Source organism: Dipodomys spectabilis, unplaced genomic scaffold (assembly GCF_019054845.1).
Source record: "Dipodomys spectabilis isolate Male_0828 unplaced genomic scaffold, ASM1905484v1 ptg000200l, whole genome shotgun sequence".
Lineage (NCBI taxonomy): Eukaryota > Metazoa > Chordata > Mammalia > Rodentia > Heteromyidae > Dipodomys > Dipodomys spectabilis.
This window is the reverse complement of record NW_024870877.1, coordinates 3,012,360-3,031,364: the sequence shown is the minus strand read 5'-3', so window position 1 is coordinate 3,031,364 and position 19,005 is coordinate 3,012,360.

Here is a 19,005-nt window from a genome sequence, read left to right as displayed (position 1 = left end):
ATATATACTTATATATGTATGTTAATTTCATATTATGAATTTTATTATTGATTTTGTATTTTATTTTTCTTTGATTCATTTATTATTGCATTTAGTATTATTATACACATAATATTATATTTTGCTCATCTATTATAAGATTATACACAATAATTTAGGACATTGACTAATTTTTCATTAACATTATATTCCGTATTGAAACATGATACATAATTAAATTGAAGGACATATTCTTCTGGGACTCAGAGGAGGGCCAAGGTTATTGGTCAGAGGTAGGGTAGAGGGCAGGTGCTGGTGGCTCAACCCTGTAAGCTACTCAGGAGGAAGCGATTGCAAGCAGGGAAATCAATTTAAGACACTTTTCTCAAATTAAACACCCAAAAAGCCAGAAGTAGAGCTGTGGTTCAAGTAGTACAGTGCTAGCCTGGAGTACAAAACCTCAGTGATAGGATAGCATCCAGGCCCTGAATTCAAACCCCAGGATTAGCACACACACACACACACACACACACACACACACACACACACACACACACAAACACACACACACACATACACATGTTCCCCAATATAGAGCTTTTGCCAGTCAGCCTGCACAAATTTCATCTCTAGCAACTCAATATTAAAAAAAACAATAAAGATGGAGAAGGGAAGGAAAGACTTGCTTCAGGAAGTGATATAGCCAGGGCCAAAATTCCACAGTAGTTCTAATATGTAAGTACAAGACAGAGAGCCTCAGGCAGAAGGTATAGCATGGGCAAAGGTCCTGAGGTGTGCTGTAGAGCAGGTGGTGTGAGTGGTATGAATGTTCTATGGCTTCAGAAAAGTCTGACAGGAAATTCAAAGCTGGGTCAACTTTCACTTGAGTCACAGTGCAGAGGAAGAGGTCCCAGCCTGGCGCCCATGGGGAAGATTAGCATGGCTTTTTGCCAGGGACCCAAAGCCATTTCCTGTGGATGGAAACCTGTTTTCACAGCTCCTGACCCTCAGACCTCCTTTGCATGGAGGAGTTAGGGCAAACGCAGGGAAAAACTCTTGCTTTAGAAAAGCTTCTAGCCCAATGCCACCAGTGGCTTAACCCCTGTAAATCCTAGCTTCTCAGGAGACTGAGATAGAGATCGAGGATCAAGCCAGCTCAGGAGAGGAAAGTTAATGAGACTCTTCTTGACAATTAGCTACCAAAATCCAGAAATGGAGATGTGGGTAAAGTGGTAAAGTGGTAACCTTGAAGGAAAAACCTTAGAGACCACAGCCCAGACACTGAGTTCAAGTCCCAATACTAGCACAGGAAAATTAAAAAAAAAAAAAAAGATTTCAGGACCTCCTAGTCCACTGTGGTATAAGGCCAGATCATCCAGGCACAGGTGGCTCATGCCTGTCCTCCTAGCTCCTCAGGAGGCTGAGATGTGAAGATCACATTTCAAACCCAGCCCAGGCAAGAAAGTGTGGGAGACTCTGATCTCCAAGGAACCTACAGAAAACCAGAAGTTGCTCTGTGGCTCAAGTGGTAAGGTGAAGAGCTGGGAGACAGTGCCCAGGCCCAGAGTTCAAGCCCCATGACCTTACTCTGTGGCTCTAGGCAGAGTTTTTCCAGTGTGCCCCTGAGGGTCTTTTAATGTCTAGGTGTCCCGCAAGTCTTGATAGCAGCCTGTTTGGAGGCCATTGCCTACAGAGCAAGCCACAGTACCAGAGAAGTATCGAGCCTGGGGGCATGACGATCATCAGAATGGCATTTATCATGGGTGCAATGTGGATCTGAGTAGTAAATTACTGTCTCAGACCACGGTTCTGGGCCAGGAGGGGCAGAAGCTGCAAGATGTCACACCAGATAATACCCACTCACACAAGTATCACAAGAGTGCAAATTTGTCAGTCAGACCTTGGGCAGATGTTGAGTTGGGCTCATGAAAGTTTTGTAGGCTCAGGAATCCACAGCCAACTGGATGCTGCTTGTAGCAGTCACTATCCCAGGAGTCCGAAGGCACTGAGCCCTGCTTTCCTCACCAGTGCTTGGGGAAGTGGGGCAGATGAAGATCTGCAATCATGGGCCAACTACAAAGGAGCATCCCCAGTGACCTTCCCTTGATCCTGTTGAGATCGAGGGGGCAGGTTCTGTGGAACTTACTGCCATGGCCCAAACCCCTCAGCCCAAGGAGGACTTAGGGAGAAACCACTTGATCTGGCTTGAGAGTTTACTGTGACTGTGACTCAAGACTGCCCCCAGTTCTACCTCAGCTCATCCAGGTCAAATCTAATGCCCTAAAACATTGAGGTACTGGCCATACCAATTTCTCATCCCCCAGTTCCCTGGCCCTGGAATCTAAAGTATATGCCTCTGTATTCTGGGCATCCGGAATTGTCTAGAAGGACCTGAGAGGCCCAGCTGGGGCCAGAAGTTAGATTTGCCTATGATAAGGTACATTGACATTTGCTAGATATCGAAGAGTACATCCAAGCCACCTTCCCCTCACCTTTTATGTAGCCACAGATCATCCTTTTTGTGGGAGCCTTCAGTCAGGTATCAAGGTCGAGTTGGCCAGAGCCAGTGGCAACCCCCCTTCCCCCACTCCACTGCCAGCCTTCTGGGAGTGGGACATGCAGCCAGAGGCCCAGCTGAGAAAAGAACAGGACACACCATGACTGACCCTGCCCCCCCCTCAGAGGCAGGAAAGATTATATGCCAGCCGGCACTGCTGACCTAGAATCCCCTGGATGAGGACAAAGATATGGACAGCTGGACTTGGTTCCCAAGGAAGAGCTGGAATATGCATGTCTCTGGCAATTTAGGACTCATTGTAGACCATGATAGAGAGCTAAAGACAAGGTTGCAATTGAGGAAGGGCACCATTCAAGGTCAGGAAGAGGCAGACAAGCATCCAGGCAGTGGGCAGAGAAAGATGAGGGAAAAATACACACACACACACACACACACACACACACACACACACACACACACACACACACACACGGGTAGCTTAAGGCCTTAGCAGTCCCTGAGCAACTGAACATCCCAACCTCCGAGAAGATGGCACTACCATCCTCAGACCAAATGTTGACAAAACACAGAGCCTCTAACACATCTGGCATGGCTCATAAAACAGCATGGCATTTCCTACTGTGCATTCTGCTATGAAGAAAACTCAGCCACATTATTTTTGGTCGACGGTCATGGGGTTTGAAATTTGGGCCTGCATGCCATCCCTCAGCTCTTCAGCGGAAGGTTTGCGCTCTACCACTGGAGCCACAGCACCACTTCCAGTTTTCTGGTGCTTCACTTGAGTTAAAATCTTACAGACATTCCTGCCCAAGGTGGCTTTGAACCGTGAGCCTCAGATCTCAGCCTCCTGAGTAGCTAGGATGACAGTTGTGAGACACTGGCAGTGCCCGGTTTCAGCCACCTTCTTACAACCAGGGGAAACCCAACTTGTCAGGTCATAAAGCACATGTAACCCTACACTTTCAGACTTTGACACCAACATCCAAAAACATTCTTCCTTGGTTGGAGAGAATATAATCGACATTAATCTCCCACACCTGCTCCCATTCGCCCACTCCCTGCCTAAGACAGGCCACAACCTCTGCAGTTCTTGGTAAGACAATGCCCACCATGCTTTAAATTCACACTCGGGCAAACTTGGGGAGTTCTTAGATATGGCTGTACACTGAGGCCAGAATCTGGTGTCCCAACCACAGCAACCCCACTCCTTCACCATCTCTGGCAAGAAAATGGTGTCTTTCTTTCTTGTTTTTTTTGGATGAGGTGCTTGAACTCAGGGCTTGGGTACTGTCCCTGATGATGATTTTTGCTCAAGGCCAGTGCTTTTCCCCTTAAGCCATGGCACCAACATTGGAAATGAGACTCTCATTGGACTTTCCTCCCTGTGCTGGGATACAAGACCCTCTGGATCTCAGCCTCCCTAGTAGCCAGGATGACAGGCATGAGCCATCAGTGCATGGCCTATGGTGTCTCACTCTTTACAATTTCCAACAAGTCCGCCTCTAGACACTACCACCTAGCCACTCCTCTACCTCCTTCAGAGAGAGCAAAGGGAGGCTCAGAATCTGGAGAGGGCCATGAGCATTAAAGGGCCCCCTTCACATCACTACCCCTTTCTAAGCTCCCATGTGCTTCCTCTGGATGGCCTGGATGTCTGGGCAAATCAGACCTACTAGGACTTCTGAGGCCTGCCCTGTATCCCCCGCCACACCCAACCGATACCTGAGGATTTCTGCGGCCAGCTGCTCCATGTCCCAGTGGAAGCCTTTGTGAGGGTTGCTGATAACCGGGTCCAGGGTGCACAGGGCAGAAGGAGTGTCCAGATCCCCTTTGTCAAAGAAGGAGACACAAAGCATGAATGGATCTACTAAGAGGTACAGGACACAGCCATCGACCTGTCACCCAGGTCCCTTGGAATGCAGTTTTACGTTGGCAGTGCTGGGGCTTGAACTCAGGTTCAAGGCGCCGTCCCTGAGCTTCTTCTGCTTGAGGTGAGCCTTCTTCCACCCAAAGCCACGGTACCACTTCTGTCTTTTTCTGTGTATGCGGGACCTAGGAATCAAACCCAGGGTTTCCTGTGTGCTAGGTGAGCCCATACTGCAAAGACAAAATCCCAACATTGGATAGCTTTTCTTCTGTGACCCCTTGGGCCTGTCTCGGGACAGTCTTGCCCATCTTTACTGAGTTTCTAACAAGCAGCCGTGGCTGGAAAAGAACACGCTCCTCTCTGTTGTCCTTTATATATGGCATCTTTTCTCTTTGTGTTTCCTGTCACATCCTCCTTGTTAAGCAAGACCCCCTCTCAAGTGCTGCCTCTAAGAAGCCCGCTCCAATCACCCTGGCAGAGGGGGATCTTCTCCACTCTGCAGGCTATTGGCCTTGTCATGCTCTGCCTTCCAGCTGGTGTGGGTTGAGAGCGCACAAAGGCGAAGGCCTGGCTTTCACCACCCAATTTCTGAAGGCTCTGATATACTATCCAGGAACCAGTATGGTATCACAATCTGTGAGAGGGCACTTAGGCCTAGGCAGTCTGGGGGCAACAAATGGGGCCATTCATGTGTGGGCTTGAACTGAGGATCTGGGATCTGTCTTTCCGAGTTTTCATGCTCAAGGCTGCCACTCTACCACTTGAGCCACAGCTCCACGTCTGGATTTTTGGCGGGCCCAAGCAGAGAAGAGTCTTATCGGCTTTCCAGCTTATGGCTGACTTCGATCTTTGATCCTCAGATCTCTGCTTACCAAGGAGCCAGGATGTCAAGAGTGAACCTGAGCCAGACAGCCTCCAGAACCTTTCCTTTGAGCTTCTGTTTATCTCATGTCAACTAGCAAGCCCTAGTTAATATAGTCATTTATAGGGGATCAAGTTCCTCTCATAGGTCAGTTAATCCAAGGAGATAAAGTGTCTTTGGAAAAGGCTAGTCAGAGTTGGCCTAGGTGAGTGTGTGTGTGTGTGTGTGTGTGTGTGTGTGTGTGTGTATGAGTTTCAGGGATACCTACCCCCGTCTCTCCCGTGCTTCATTCTCCCAGTGGTAAGTACATCCATGACTCCACCCCAAGGAAGGCAGGTAGGGGAGTGTTCATAAGGTCACATCAAGTGGGATGATCTGAATTCTGTACTGCAACTGAAGCTGGGAAAGATAACAGAGAGGAGAGGTTTAGAGGAACATCAAGGGAAGCCCCTTAACTTTGGCTACAAGAACCAGAAAGAAGAATGAATCTATCCATTTTCGTAGCAAGGTAACAAGTACCAACTATTCATTTATTTTTATTTTTTGTGAGTCACAGGTCTCGGATTCAGGGACTCAGTGTCATCCCTGAGCTTCTTTTACACAAGGCTGAGGCTCTATCACTTGAGCCCCAGCACCAAAACTAGCTTTTTTCAGGGGCAGAGGGAGGTAGTTTATGGGAGATAAGAATCTCACAGACTTGGGACTGGGAAGGTGGCTCAGTGGTAGAGCGCTTGCCTTGCATGCCTGAGGCCCTGGGTTCGATTCCTCAGCACCACATAAGCAAAAAGGAAAAAAGCCAGAAGTGGTGCTGTGGCTCAAGTGGCAGAGTGCTAGCCTTGAGATGAAGAACTGAGGGACAGTGCTTAGGCCCAGAGTTCAGGACCCATGAATGGACCAAAAATAAAAGAATCTCACAGACTCTCCTGTCTGGGCTGGCTCTGAGTTACGACCATCAGAACTCAGCCTCCCGAAGAGCCAGAATGACAGGCAAGAGACACTGGCACCTGACCGCCACCATCCACTTATAGTCCCCTAGGGCCAGTGCTGGGCTACCTGCATTGCACCGTCCTTGTTGTGAGTGGGAAGCAGACATGGGTGGGTTTGATACTTCAACAGCCTACCTAGCTTTGAGCATTGTTGCAGCTCAGTCTGATGCCGGCTTCCTCCTTATCCACAGCAATGACTTCACCCTGTCACACAACAAATGTCCCCCAAGAGGTGTCGGATCTGGGGTCTTTCCTCTGGACACTGCTCCCATTCTCCGAAATGACACACTGAAGCAACGTGAAGTAGACATAGAGTGAATTCAGTTTCTTACAATCAGGGTCTGGCCAGATAGGTGGCAGTGAGGATCAAAGGCTCGGGATAGTGTTGTGCAGTTGGGCAATGTGATGCCTCCTCATCCACTTTCCTTTAACTGTCTTAGCAAAGGGTAGTGGGGAAGTACTCACCACACAGACTGACAATGAGTAACCATCACGGTCTAGCCCAGGGCACAGAGGTGCTTACCTAAGGGATCTAGTTCTACAGGCCGAGCAAGAATGCTCCTGACCCACAGCCTACCTCCAGAATGAGAGGGTCACCTTGGGTCCCAGCCACATGGGGACACTGAGGCACCTCCACCAGCACATTTTCAACAAGTTACTGAGAGAGAGACACAGAGAGAGAGAGAGAGAGAGAGAGAGAGAGAGAGAGAGAGAGAGAGAGAGAGAGAGAGATACACTTACGTAGGCTGCTGGTGGCACAGACCTAGAAAGGTAACTACACAGGAGGCTGAGATATGAGGATCATGGTTCATAGCCAGCCCAAGCAGGAATGCCTGTGAGATGCTTATCTCCAAAGAACCACCAGAAAACCAGAAGTGGTATTGCGCCTCAAGTTGTAGAGTCCTAACCTTGATCTGAGGGGCTTGGGGACAGTGCCCAGGCCCAGAGTTCAAACCCCACGACTGACAATAAGTGGACTTCCCACCACAAGAAGTGGACTGAATAGCACCCATTGTCCTAGGGAGCATGGCAGAGAAGTCAGGCCAAGCTTTCTGTCATCTGGGGGTCATGAGTAGGTCATCCCTCTTTTCTGTGCCTCCTTTCCTGATGCTGCAAAGCTGAACAATGAAGGATCCCCTTCCTCATGGGGATAGGGTAAGAATGAAAGAGAGCCATATTTTGTTTCATAATCTTATACCTGCGGCATAATAAATAACAAGCCCCTTCTGAGTCCTTTCCAGGTATCTTCTTGTTATATGCTCACAGAATTGCCAAGAAACTTATATGATGACTGTTACCTCTATGCTTGGCTCTGCCCCAGATTTCCTCTTGTATTGATCCCTTGTTTCCTCACAACTGTCCTGTGAGGAGACTGAGGACCAATGGTTCCAGGCCAAACCTAGAGCTTCAACTGTGGTCAAGAATCGGCTGCTGTGGATTAAGAGTTTGGGACCATCATCTAAACCGATGACTGAGCATGGCGCTACATATCTACCATCCCAACTACAGAGGACCATGCATGATGGTGCATGCCTGTCACAGGAGGACCATGATCCAGCCAAGCCTGAGCATATATGGAATCTGTATCTCAGAAATGCCCAAGAGAGAAAGACTTGGCTCCCATGGAAGAAGACATGACTGGAAAGCCTAAGGCCTTGAGTTCAAACCCTAATATACCAAAAAGAATCCGAGGCCCAGTGCCAGAGGCTCATGCCTATAACCCTACCTACTCAGGAGGCTGAGATCTGAAGAACACAGGTCAAGATTTAAAGTAGGGTTGGCCTTGCCCATCATACGTCATGATGAGAAGACCCATGCCAATACGTTCCATACTAACAGGACTCAAAGACTTACTAAGTGCTGACCACATTCTCTGTCCCCCTGCGGAGCCATCCCCTGTGGGCCCCACCTCCAGATCCTCACACACTCCCTCTGCCAGCAACCAGGCCAATGGGAGTAGACAGTTCCAGGGCACAGAGTTCTCTTGCTCTTATAATTTAACAGTGCTGAGTCCCCTTCAAGAGTCTCACACTTCCAGGCCCCCAGACCTCAGCCTCAGAGCCCATGCTGCCCCCAAAGACAGCGTTTAGAAGTTACCAAAGGGTTCACCACTCCTTGTTACAACCAACTTCTATACACACACACACACACACACACACACACACACACACACACACACACAAAGCCATCACGGGTAGCTCCTGTCATCCTAGTTACTCAGGAGGCTGAGGTCTGAGTATCACTGTTCAAAGCCAGCCACGTAAGAAAGTTTGTGAAGCTCCTATCTACACTGAACTACCAAATAGCCACTGGTGGAGCTGTGGCTCAAGTGTCAGAGCTCTAGCTTTGTGCAAGAAATCTCAGGAACAGCATTTAGGCCTTGAGTTCAAGGCCCAGTTCTTCTACCTCCAAACACACACAGACACAGACACAGACAGACAGACAGACAGACAGACACATACACACACACACACACACACACACACACACACACACACACACACGGAGAGCCCAAGCATTCAGTAGTCCCTGAGAACCGAATCATGAACTCCCTCAATTAGGATCACATACCACCCCTGAGAAGGTGGCAGTACTGATATCAGACCCACTATGGACAAAACAGTGAGCCTCACACATATCTGGAATGCCTCATAGAAGAGCATGGCATTTCCTACCATACACACTGCTATGCGGAAAACTTAATCACCTCTTTTTTGTTGTCGTTTGTTCAGGGGCTTGAACTCTGGGCTTTGGTGCTTGCCCTGAGCTCTTCAGCTTAAGGCAAGGACTCAATTGCTTTAGCCACAGCACTGCTTCTGGTTTTCTGGCAATTCCTTAGAGATAAGAGTCTCAGGGTCTTTCCTGACCAGGCTGAATTTGACCCATGATCCTCAGATCTCACCTCCTGAGTACCTAAGATAAAAGCCATGAGCTACTGGCACCCAACCAAACATCCTTTTCCATTCCTGTTATCCTGTCCCCTCAGGAGACTGAAATCTGAGGACTGCAGTTGGGTGCCACTTAGCAGCAAATTCCATAAGAACTCTTTATCTCCAATTAAACACCCAAAAAAGCTGGAAGTGGAGCTGTGATTCAAATGGTAGAGTGCTGTCTTGGAGCATAAAAGATAAGATCCATGACCTAGTTTCAAGCTTTTTCTAGCGTAGACCCAAAAAAGAAAGGGAAGCAGGTGGGCATATGGGAACTCAAAGCTAACACATAATACTCAGGACTCCAAGAACTGACTCCATCCTGCTCTTATTCTCTAGATTCTATGTCCTACATCATGGCAGTCTTAGATGGGACTGACCATGCACCAAATTGGGACATTCAAGGACAATCTCATACTGAAAATCCCCTGACCTTATCAAAGACTCAAGATCTCTCACTGTCCTGCCTCAGCACTGGGCAGTGAGGTTAGTTCTAGTTATTCTACCACTAAAGGGAACTAAAGGGTTTCCTGGTCAAGGGACGGAGACTGGGGAGATCTAAGTCCCTCTTAGGGAGGTGAAAAGGGCTGCTATATCCAGAAATTTTCATATGTTGTGAGTATTATCAAAGAAACCACCCTGCTCAGAGCCCAGTGCCTCTGGTTTTCCCACCAGCCTCTACACAGCTCTGTCCAACCTTCAGCCTGCCCTCTCTGAATCCCAGATCTGGCATGTAGACTAAAGACTGAGCCAGCCAATAGACCCATTTCCTGCCCTCATTCCCAGGCTGTCCTGTGGCAGTGGCATGCTTATCTCAGGCTTTGGTGGAGGAATGAATACCGGGGGTGGTATCATCAGATTGAGCCCTGGAAAATCCTAGTCCCCAAGGATGTACTGCACAGGCATCCTGCAGTGAAAGAGAGCCAGGTTGTCAATGATGAACCCAAGGTGCCAGGACTTTTAATAGCAGTGTTGCTGGATCAAAGGCTGGTAGTCTATGTTGTCAGGCGAGGTCATGGCTCCAATTTCCTGACACACCTGACCTACGACCATCCTCCCTCTTCAAATTCCTGCTTAACCCTTTACCCCCCGTTGAAACTCTCTCATTCCAATACCTCCCTAGCTCTTGGAAACTTTCTTCTTATCTGACCCGAAAATAAACTCGATGAGGCTGTGTATAATTTAAACCTGGTGACCCACCCTGAACCCTAGGTTCTACCCGAGGCTGGTTCCCTCTACAGTTGGTGACCATACAGCTCCTGGCTGTCATGAAGATGCTGAGAGGTCAGTGGCTTGGTCCCACATACTAGCTTTAGTTTCGGAAACTGACCCACAGAGATTGTGAATACTTGGCTCCCTTGATCCAAGGACTCCAAACCAAAGCTTGCATGTTCTCCCTTCTTCCTTCCTTTCCTCTTTTTCTCCTTCTGTCCTTCCCTCCCCTCTCTCTTTACTTCCTTTGTGTCAGCCCATGGGCCTTGTACTTGGAGCCTAGGTGCTGTCCCTAAGCCTTTTTATTCAAGACTAGCAGTGTACGGCTTGAGCTACACATGCACTTCTGGCATTTTGTTTTTGGTAGTTAATTGAAGACAAGAGCCTTACAGGATTTCCTGCCCGGGCCAAAAGCCTCAATCCTCTGAACTCAGCCTCCTAAGTAGCGAGGATGACAGGCTTGAAGCACTGGCATCCAGATCAATTCAAGGTTTCTTCATGGTCTGTGGAACCAGTCCTGGAACTTTTGTCTGTGACCCCCCCAGAGCCTGGTGCACACTGTAATGTTTTGTTGGATAAATCAATGAACATCTGTCTATGAAAATACTACAGAAAAGTCCCATCTGATTTAGATAAGAATCCTCTGTGGGGGAGGAGGGACGAAGCCTGATGTACCTCTCCCGCAGTTCAACCTCCTCCTTCTTCCCCCTTCCTGGTGCCACCACACTTAACTGTTCTGGCTCTGAGGATGTGAGCCACTATGTACTCGCTGGACTCCAGGGCCTCTGGGATGCCTATCTTCTCAAAGATCTCTGTCCAGTAGCTGACCAGATCTGTGGCACTCAATTCCCCACGTAGGTGTGAATGAGGTTACTGTGAGCAGAAAGCCTGGCTCAAGGGGCCTCCTCTCCTCCCCCTGGGGCCAATCAGGATTACCACATCCAGCCCCCATGTTTCATGTTGCAGAAAAAGATCCTCGAGGTATCCCTGGTTTCTGAATCTCCCAGAGTACAGGGCAGGTGCTGGGAATCATCTCTGCTCACAGCTGGCAGGCTAGGGATGGTGAGGTCACAATCTCTGCTCCCCACGACATCCTTGACTGTGGTGGTCACCCTAGAGAGAGCTGGAGGAGAATCAACAGCTGCCGAAGAAAGTCAGTCAAGGCATGACGTTCATTAAAGGAGACCATCTGGCTTGGGAACTCTTCCTGTGCTGCTTTGAATATCATTGTCAGGAGGCTGAAATTGTCTAATTTGACCCGTCATCACAGGCATTAGTGGAAATTGCCAGCTTCAAGAAAAAAAAAAACCTGGAAAACTTCAGGAGTTCTAAATTCAATGGTCTGCTTTTTCTTCCAGACAGCCTACAGTAGGTTACAGAAAGTGGCATTCTGAGAGCCCTAGCTAACTGCCACAGCAGTTAGCAAGCAGGCTCCAACAGGGGGAATGCATTTGCTTTCCACTGCCCAGCTGGAAACGGCTCAGGCCAGACAGACTGGAGTCTGCAGGACTCCAGGGAGAACTGCCCACCAGTACATTGCCCCAGGCGGGAATCCATGCCACCAGTGGGGGCCTGGAGTCCCCTGCCTGGCACCGGTGGCTCACGCCTCTAATCCTAGCTACTCATGAGGATCACGGAGATCTGAGGATCATGGTTCAAAGGCAACCCTGGCAGGAATCTCTGTGAGAATCTTATCTCCAAAAAACCACTAGAAAACCAGAAGTCGAGCTGGGGCTCAAGCGGTAGAGCACTCGCCTTGAGCTGAAGAGCACAGGGGCAGGGCTCTAGCCCAGAATTCAAGCCTCACGACTGACAAAAAAAAATGATTGAATTCTTCCTCCTCTTGCCTCACTATTCCCAATAGTATTATTAAAAAGTCATAAGTGGAAAGAAAATAATTTTTTCTGTATGAATTCAGAATTTTTGTTTCAAGTGGGACACACTACACATTCATACTTCATTTTAACTCAAAAATCTTTTTTCCTTTGTTTAAAATCACAGATGTGAATTTATAATCCTAAAATAGCCGCTACTAATTTATCTGAAATGATCCAAACTATTTTCACGATTCATTATATGTAATAAGAATGTAATAATAATATTAAGTAATATAGTATGTAATAATTGACTTTTGGGAAAGTCAATAACTATGGATTTTTGTGAGATACTGAGTAATAGTAAAACTAATTAATGATTCAATTAAAAAATTCAGTTACATCTAAAAATAAATCATAGTTATAAACTAATGCTGAAAAAGTAAGATTGTTTATTGGAAAAAGCCAGAAGTTTCAATAACCTTACTTTTTAAAAATTGTCTATGATCTGGGCTTTGTTGGCTCATGCCTGTAATCCTAGCTACCCAAAACTGGGAGATCTGGAGATAGTGGTTAAAGTCATCCTGGGCAGAAAAATCTGTGAGACTCTTATCTCCAATATATCTCTTGAAAACTAGAAAAGGCAGTGTAGCTGAAGAGATACAGTGGTATCCTTCAGCCGAAGAGAGGAGGGACAGTGACCAGACCCAGAATTAGAGCCCTATGACCGACAAAACAAAATTGACATGAATTTTACTTTATTATTTTATGATTTTTTTTCAAAATACAAACAGAGGGTTTACAATTACATGAACAAGGTAATGAGTACATTTCTAATCAAGCATTTTTGCCTCCTCCTTTGTTTTCCCTTTCCATCCCTTCATATCCCCTTCTTCCACCCCAAAACCACCTCCACACCAAAGTTGTAAAGTTTGTTTTTCGACATGTATATGTCGTTATGGTAATTAGTCCACCTGTATAACAATTTGTTTTTCCCTTGCCATCCCCAAATTATACGAACATCAAATACAGTGAAAACAGGAGTTATAACGTGGGGGAGGGACATAAAAAGTAACAAATAAATCATTTCATAAATATGGCAGAAACAATAGCAAGAACAAAAAACAATTTGAGTCCTTATCTTAGGGTTTATTTCTCCTAACATCAACTTGTCTAACAGTCTCTGTTTGTCTCAGACATATACTAGATATTGCAAATAAGGGAAACCATGGCACTTACGTTTCTTTGGGCCTGGATTACTTCACTTAATATAATTTTTTCCAAGGCTTTCCATTTCCTAACAAATGGGGAAATGTCATTCTTTCTGATGGACGCATGGAATTCCATTGTGTATAAAAACCACATTTTCTTGATCCATTCATCTACTGAGGGGCATCTGGTTAGGTACCGTATCTTAGCTATGGTAAATAATGCTGTAATAAACATAGTTGTGTTGGTAGCTTTAGTATGGTATTGTTTGTAATCACTTGGTTAAATGCCCAAAAAGTGGGAGTGCTGGGTCATCGGGGAGCTCTATGTAGAGTCTTTTGAGGAAGCTCCATACTGCTTTCCAAAGTGGTTGAACAAGTATACAGTCCCACCAATATCCCCACCAGTTTCTGTTGTTATTAGAGTTCTTGATTATAACCATTCTAAGTAGGGTCAGGTGGTATCTCAATGCTGTTTGGATCTGCATTTCTTTTATGGCTAGGGAGTTTGTGCATTTTTTCGTGTGTCTATTCACTATCCTTATTTCCTCTTCAGAGAAGTTTCTCTGTAAGTCTTTAGCCCACTTTTTTATTGGGGAGTTCTTTCTTTGAGGATTTGTTGTTGGGGATTTAATTTTTTGTGTTCCAGGTATATTTTTGACATGAGACCCTTGTCTGTTGTGTGCCTAGTGAAGATCTTCTCCGAATCTGTGGGCTTTCTATTGATCTTGCTAGCTTTGTCCTTTGCCAGGCAGAAACTCAGCAATTTCATGAAATCCCATTTGTCCAGGCTTTCTTTTATTTTTCGTGTTTCTGGGTCTCTATTAAGAAAATTTTGGCCTGTGCCAAGGAGACCTAGGGTTTCTCCTATCCCATCCTGTAATGTTTTCAGGGTGTTTGCTTTGACTCCTAGGTCTTTGATCCATTTGGAGTTGATTCTGGTGCAGGGTAATACATATAAGGATCTAGCTTTAGTTTTCTACAAGTGATTAACCAATTTTGCCAGCACCATTTACTGAAGAGTCTGTCTTTCTTCCATTCTATTTTTTTTAGCTCCCTTATCGAAGATTAGGTGACTATAGGTATGTAGGTTCATTTGTGGGTTTTCAATTCTATTCCATTGGTCCTGAGTTCTGTTCTTGTGCCAATACCAAGCTGTTTTGATTACTATAGCTTTGTAGTAGAGCTTGGAATTTGGTAATGAAATTCCTCCAATACTGTCCTTTCTGTTAAGGATCATTTTTGTTCTTCCGGGTCTCCTATTGTTCCATATGAATTTTTGGATTGCCTCTTCTGTTTTCTTGAAGAATGAGTTTGGAATATTGATAGGTATCACATTGAATTGGTAGATAGCCTTGGGAAGTATTGCAATTTTCACGATGTTGATCCTTCTGATCCAGGAGCATGGGAGGTTTTTCCAATTTCTAAGTTCCGTTTTGACTTCATTTTTCAGGTTTTTAAAGTTTTCATCATAAAGGTCCTTCACTTCTTTGATTAAGCTAATTCCTAGGTATTTTATTTTTTATGGGGCTATTATGAATGGAGTTGCTTTCCTGATTTCAGCCACACTTCTCATTGTTGGCATGCAGAAAATCCACTGATTTTTGAGAGTTAATTTTATACTATGCTTCTTTGCCAAAGTTTTGAATCAGCATGAGTAATTTGGGAGTGGAGTCTCTGGGATTCTTTAAATACAAGACCATGTCATCTGCAAAGAGGGAGAGTTTTATATCATCTTTCCCTATTTATATCCCTTTTATGTTTGCATCTTGTCTTATTACTGTAGGTAGGCATTCTAATACTAAATAGAAGAGAAGTGGGCAGAGTGGACATCCTTGTCTCGTTCCTGAGTTAAGAGGAAATGGCTTTCGTTTTTCCATTAATTATATTGCTGGATGTAGGTTTGTCATATACAGCCTTTATTGTATTGGGGTATGTTCTCTGGGTTCATAGCTTTTCCAGAGTCTTCACCATAAAGGGGTGTTGGATCTTGTGAAATGCTTTTTCTGCATCTATTGATATATGCATGTGGTTCTCATTATTGCTCTTGTTGATGTGATGAATTATATTAACTGATTTGCATATATTGAACCAGCTTTGCCTCCCTGAAATAAATCTTCTTTCTTTGTGTGCATGATATTTTGGATGAATTGTTGAAGTCGATTGGCCAAAATTTTGTTGAGGTGTTTAAAATCCATGTTCATCAAAGAAATGTGTCTATAGTTCTCTTTCTTTGATGAGTCCTTGCCTGGTTTGGGATAACGGTTATGTTGACATCATAGAATGAATTCGGTAGTGAACTTACTCTTTTAATTTTTTGAATAGTTGGAGGACCACTGGTGTGAGCCCTGCTTTGAATGCCTTGTAGAATTCTGCTGTAAATCCATCTGGTCCTGCACTTTTCTGAGATGTGTGGCCTCTTATTGCTGTTTCTATTTCTATGCTTGATATGGGCATGTTAAGTTGATTTAACTCATCTTGGTTGAGTTTCAGCATGTCGATATTTGATAGGAAAAGGTCCATTTCTGCCAAATCTCAAACTTATTAGCATGAAGTTTTGAGAAGTATTCCATTATAACGTTCTGATGGTGATGTTCCCATTCTCGTCTCTGAGTTTGTTTATTTGGGTGTGTTCACTTCTGTTTCTGTAAGATTTGCTAAGGGTGTGTCAATTTTGTTAATTTTTTTGAAGAACCAACTCTTTGTTTTGTTGATTCTTTTTATGGTGTTTTTGGATTCTAATTTACTTAATTCTAATTTAATTTTAATTATTTCTTTCTGTCTACTGGATTGGGGTCTATTTTGCTGATCTTTTTGAAGGAGGTTCAGATGTCTTATTAAATTGTTGGTGTCAGATCTCTCTAATTTGTTGATGTAGGAATTCCGAGCTATAAACTTCCCTCAGAGTATTGTTTTTGCTGTGTCCCAGAGGAGCTGGTAATTTGTGTATACTTATGGTGCATAAAACACAAGATAGTCCAAAGAGGCACATTGAAAATAACTATTTACACTCGAAATGGGCCTGCATTTACCTTGTCATGGGCTGTACACTCAGTGACAAGCCAGCCCCAACCACCAAATCTCAGACCTCTAATGGGCAGCCACACATAGTTAATTGGTTTGCAAAGCACCAACTCCCAAAATTATCATCTCCAAAGCTCCAAACTTCAATAGGTAAGGCTTTGTCCTTTTCCCTTACTCCCTCCTTTTTTTTATAGACTTTCCTTCATTTCCCTTTTTCCCTTCCATCACTTCGTTTTTCTCTTAGGCCTCTCCACTATCCACAGGCCTAAACTTCTGTGACCTGGTGGCCAATTGGCATACTTTCCCTCCTACTAGCCCTCAAATTCCTCTTCTCCCAAGTCTTTCCCCTCCTGCTGTCTCACCACTTCCTTCCCTTGATTTTCTCCAATTCCATTTCTCTGACCATGCAGTGTATACATAGGTTGAACACCTCCATCACTCCAGTTGGTTTCCTGCCTAACAGTTTTCAACCATCACTTCACAAACTGCCCATTCCCCAATCACTTCTTCACAGCTAATCATGTGGGGATGACATCCTACCCCTTCCAACAACATATTCTGGCCCTTTGGTAGTATGTCCCATGCACTCCAGTGGGCCAGGACATGGGGCTACATTGATTAGTGGGCCCTGCTGATTATTAGGGCCCCTCTGCTTTATACACCCCCCACTGGTTTTCATGTCCAATCAAATCCTATATTTCTTCTTACCAAATGCTAAAAATTCCCTTCTCTCCACCCAATGAACAGGCTTGAAATGTAAATTTAATAGAAAACGAGTAAATTATAGAAACACACTAGTTAGCAGTAATTAACACTTAGTAAGTCTTATCCTTAAGGGATCATCTGAGTGTCTCTGCACAATTCATCTTGCAGCTTTCTCTGTATATTGGTTCTAGCACCACCAAGTATGGTCCATGCCACTTTGGTTCTAATTCAAGAGCATGATGAATTTTTACACACACCAGCTGTCCAGGCAAGAAAGAGTGGGTAAAGTGTTTTTTTTTCATCTCCATTTCTTAGTTTATACCACTTACTTGAGGTCTAGCTTTTGAATTTATTGCTGAAGGAGACTTGCTATAGAATAAACTACATTACTCTCCCCAAAGAAATTTGCCTTCCAATTAGATTTAATTTCTTATTTTATATTTGAACTTATCTGTTGCCATCCTGTTTATTTATTTTTTAAATACTTTGTATTGTTATTATTTTTAAGTAGTTGTAGAAAGAAGTTCCCATTCTACAAAACAGTACATGAATACAAGGTGTCTGACAACACTGTCACCTATCTCTCATAACCCTTCCCTTTTCACACTTTTTTGTAAAAATTGAGGTAAGTAATTACATATATTTCACATATGTCACAATATTGTGGAATTGTGATAGTTAAAGTCACAAACACATTTTAACCTTGACAAGGCAAATTATCGTTATCATGGTGTAAAGTTTGTTGATTATATGAGCTTTGAAAATCCAAATTATTTTTCCCACCTCAGGTGATGTTTACATTTTTTCCCTTTTGCTTAGTGTAAGCTTTTCCCTCTTTCCCTCTTTCTCTCCCATGCCTCCCAAGCCTGTTTTGACCTTGGGAATCTGTTCTGGAAGTTCCTGCCTTGGCCTATAAGTCCAAGTCTCTCTCATACTCGGTCCTGCCATAGTTTCAGAGTTTCAGGTTTGGGTTACTTAGTTATTTTTCTTCTATGTCCAGTGCAGCTGATGGACCCCTTTCTTGTATGTTGTTCCATTTCCCAGTTATTCTGTTCCTCCTCCTGGCTTCCCTCCATTGAGTGCATATTTCTACCATCTACATAGTCACGAACATGGAGTCATTAAGGGTGATACAACAAAAAGAGTGGCTGTCCTTTGTTTCTCATGTCCTGTTTACTTTGTCATACCTTCTTGCATTTTGGCTTTAGAATCCACATGTCAGGTAGACCCTATGCCATTTGTCTCTTTGTTCTTGGCTTACCGCACTCAAATAATTTGGTCTACTTCCATCCATTTCTCTACAAATGCCATCATTTTGTCCTGTCTAATGGCTACATAGTATTCCATTTTATATAGGTACCAGAATTTTTGGATCCACTTATCAGTAGTCGTTCATCTGGGTTGTTTCCAAATCTTGGCTATTGAGAACAATGCTGCAATAATCATAAAGGTGTGTGTTTTTGTATACTTGTTCCTGTTGTTCTGAGTAGATGCCTAGGAGTGGTATGGCGAGTTCATAGGATAGGTCGATATTTAGCTTTCTGAGGTACCTCCAGAGTTATTTCCAAGTGATTGTATTAGTATACATTCCCACCAGCAATGTAGTAATGCTTCTCTTTCTTTGCATCCATTCCAGCATTTGTCATTGACTGAATTTTGGATGTTGGCCATTCTGACTGGGATGAGGTGGTATCTCAGAGTTGTTTTTATTTGCATTTCCTTTACAGCCAGGGATGATGAACATTTCCTCATGTGTTTCTTTGCCATTTTTACCTCTTCTTCTGAGAAGTCTCTCTTGACCATTTCAAAATTGGCTTGTTAGGTTTGTAAAGGGTTAGTTTCTTGAGTTTACCATATATAATGGATATTAGACCCTTGTCTGATATATTGCTGGTAAATA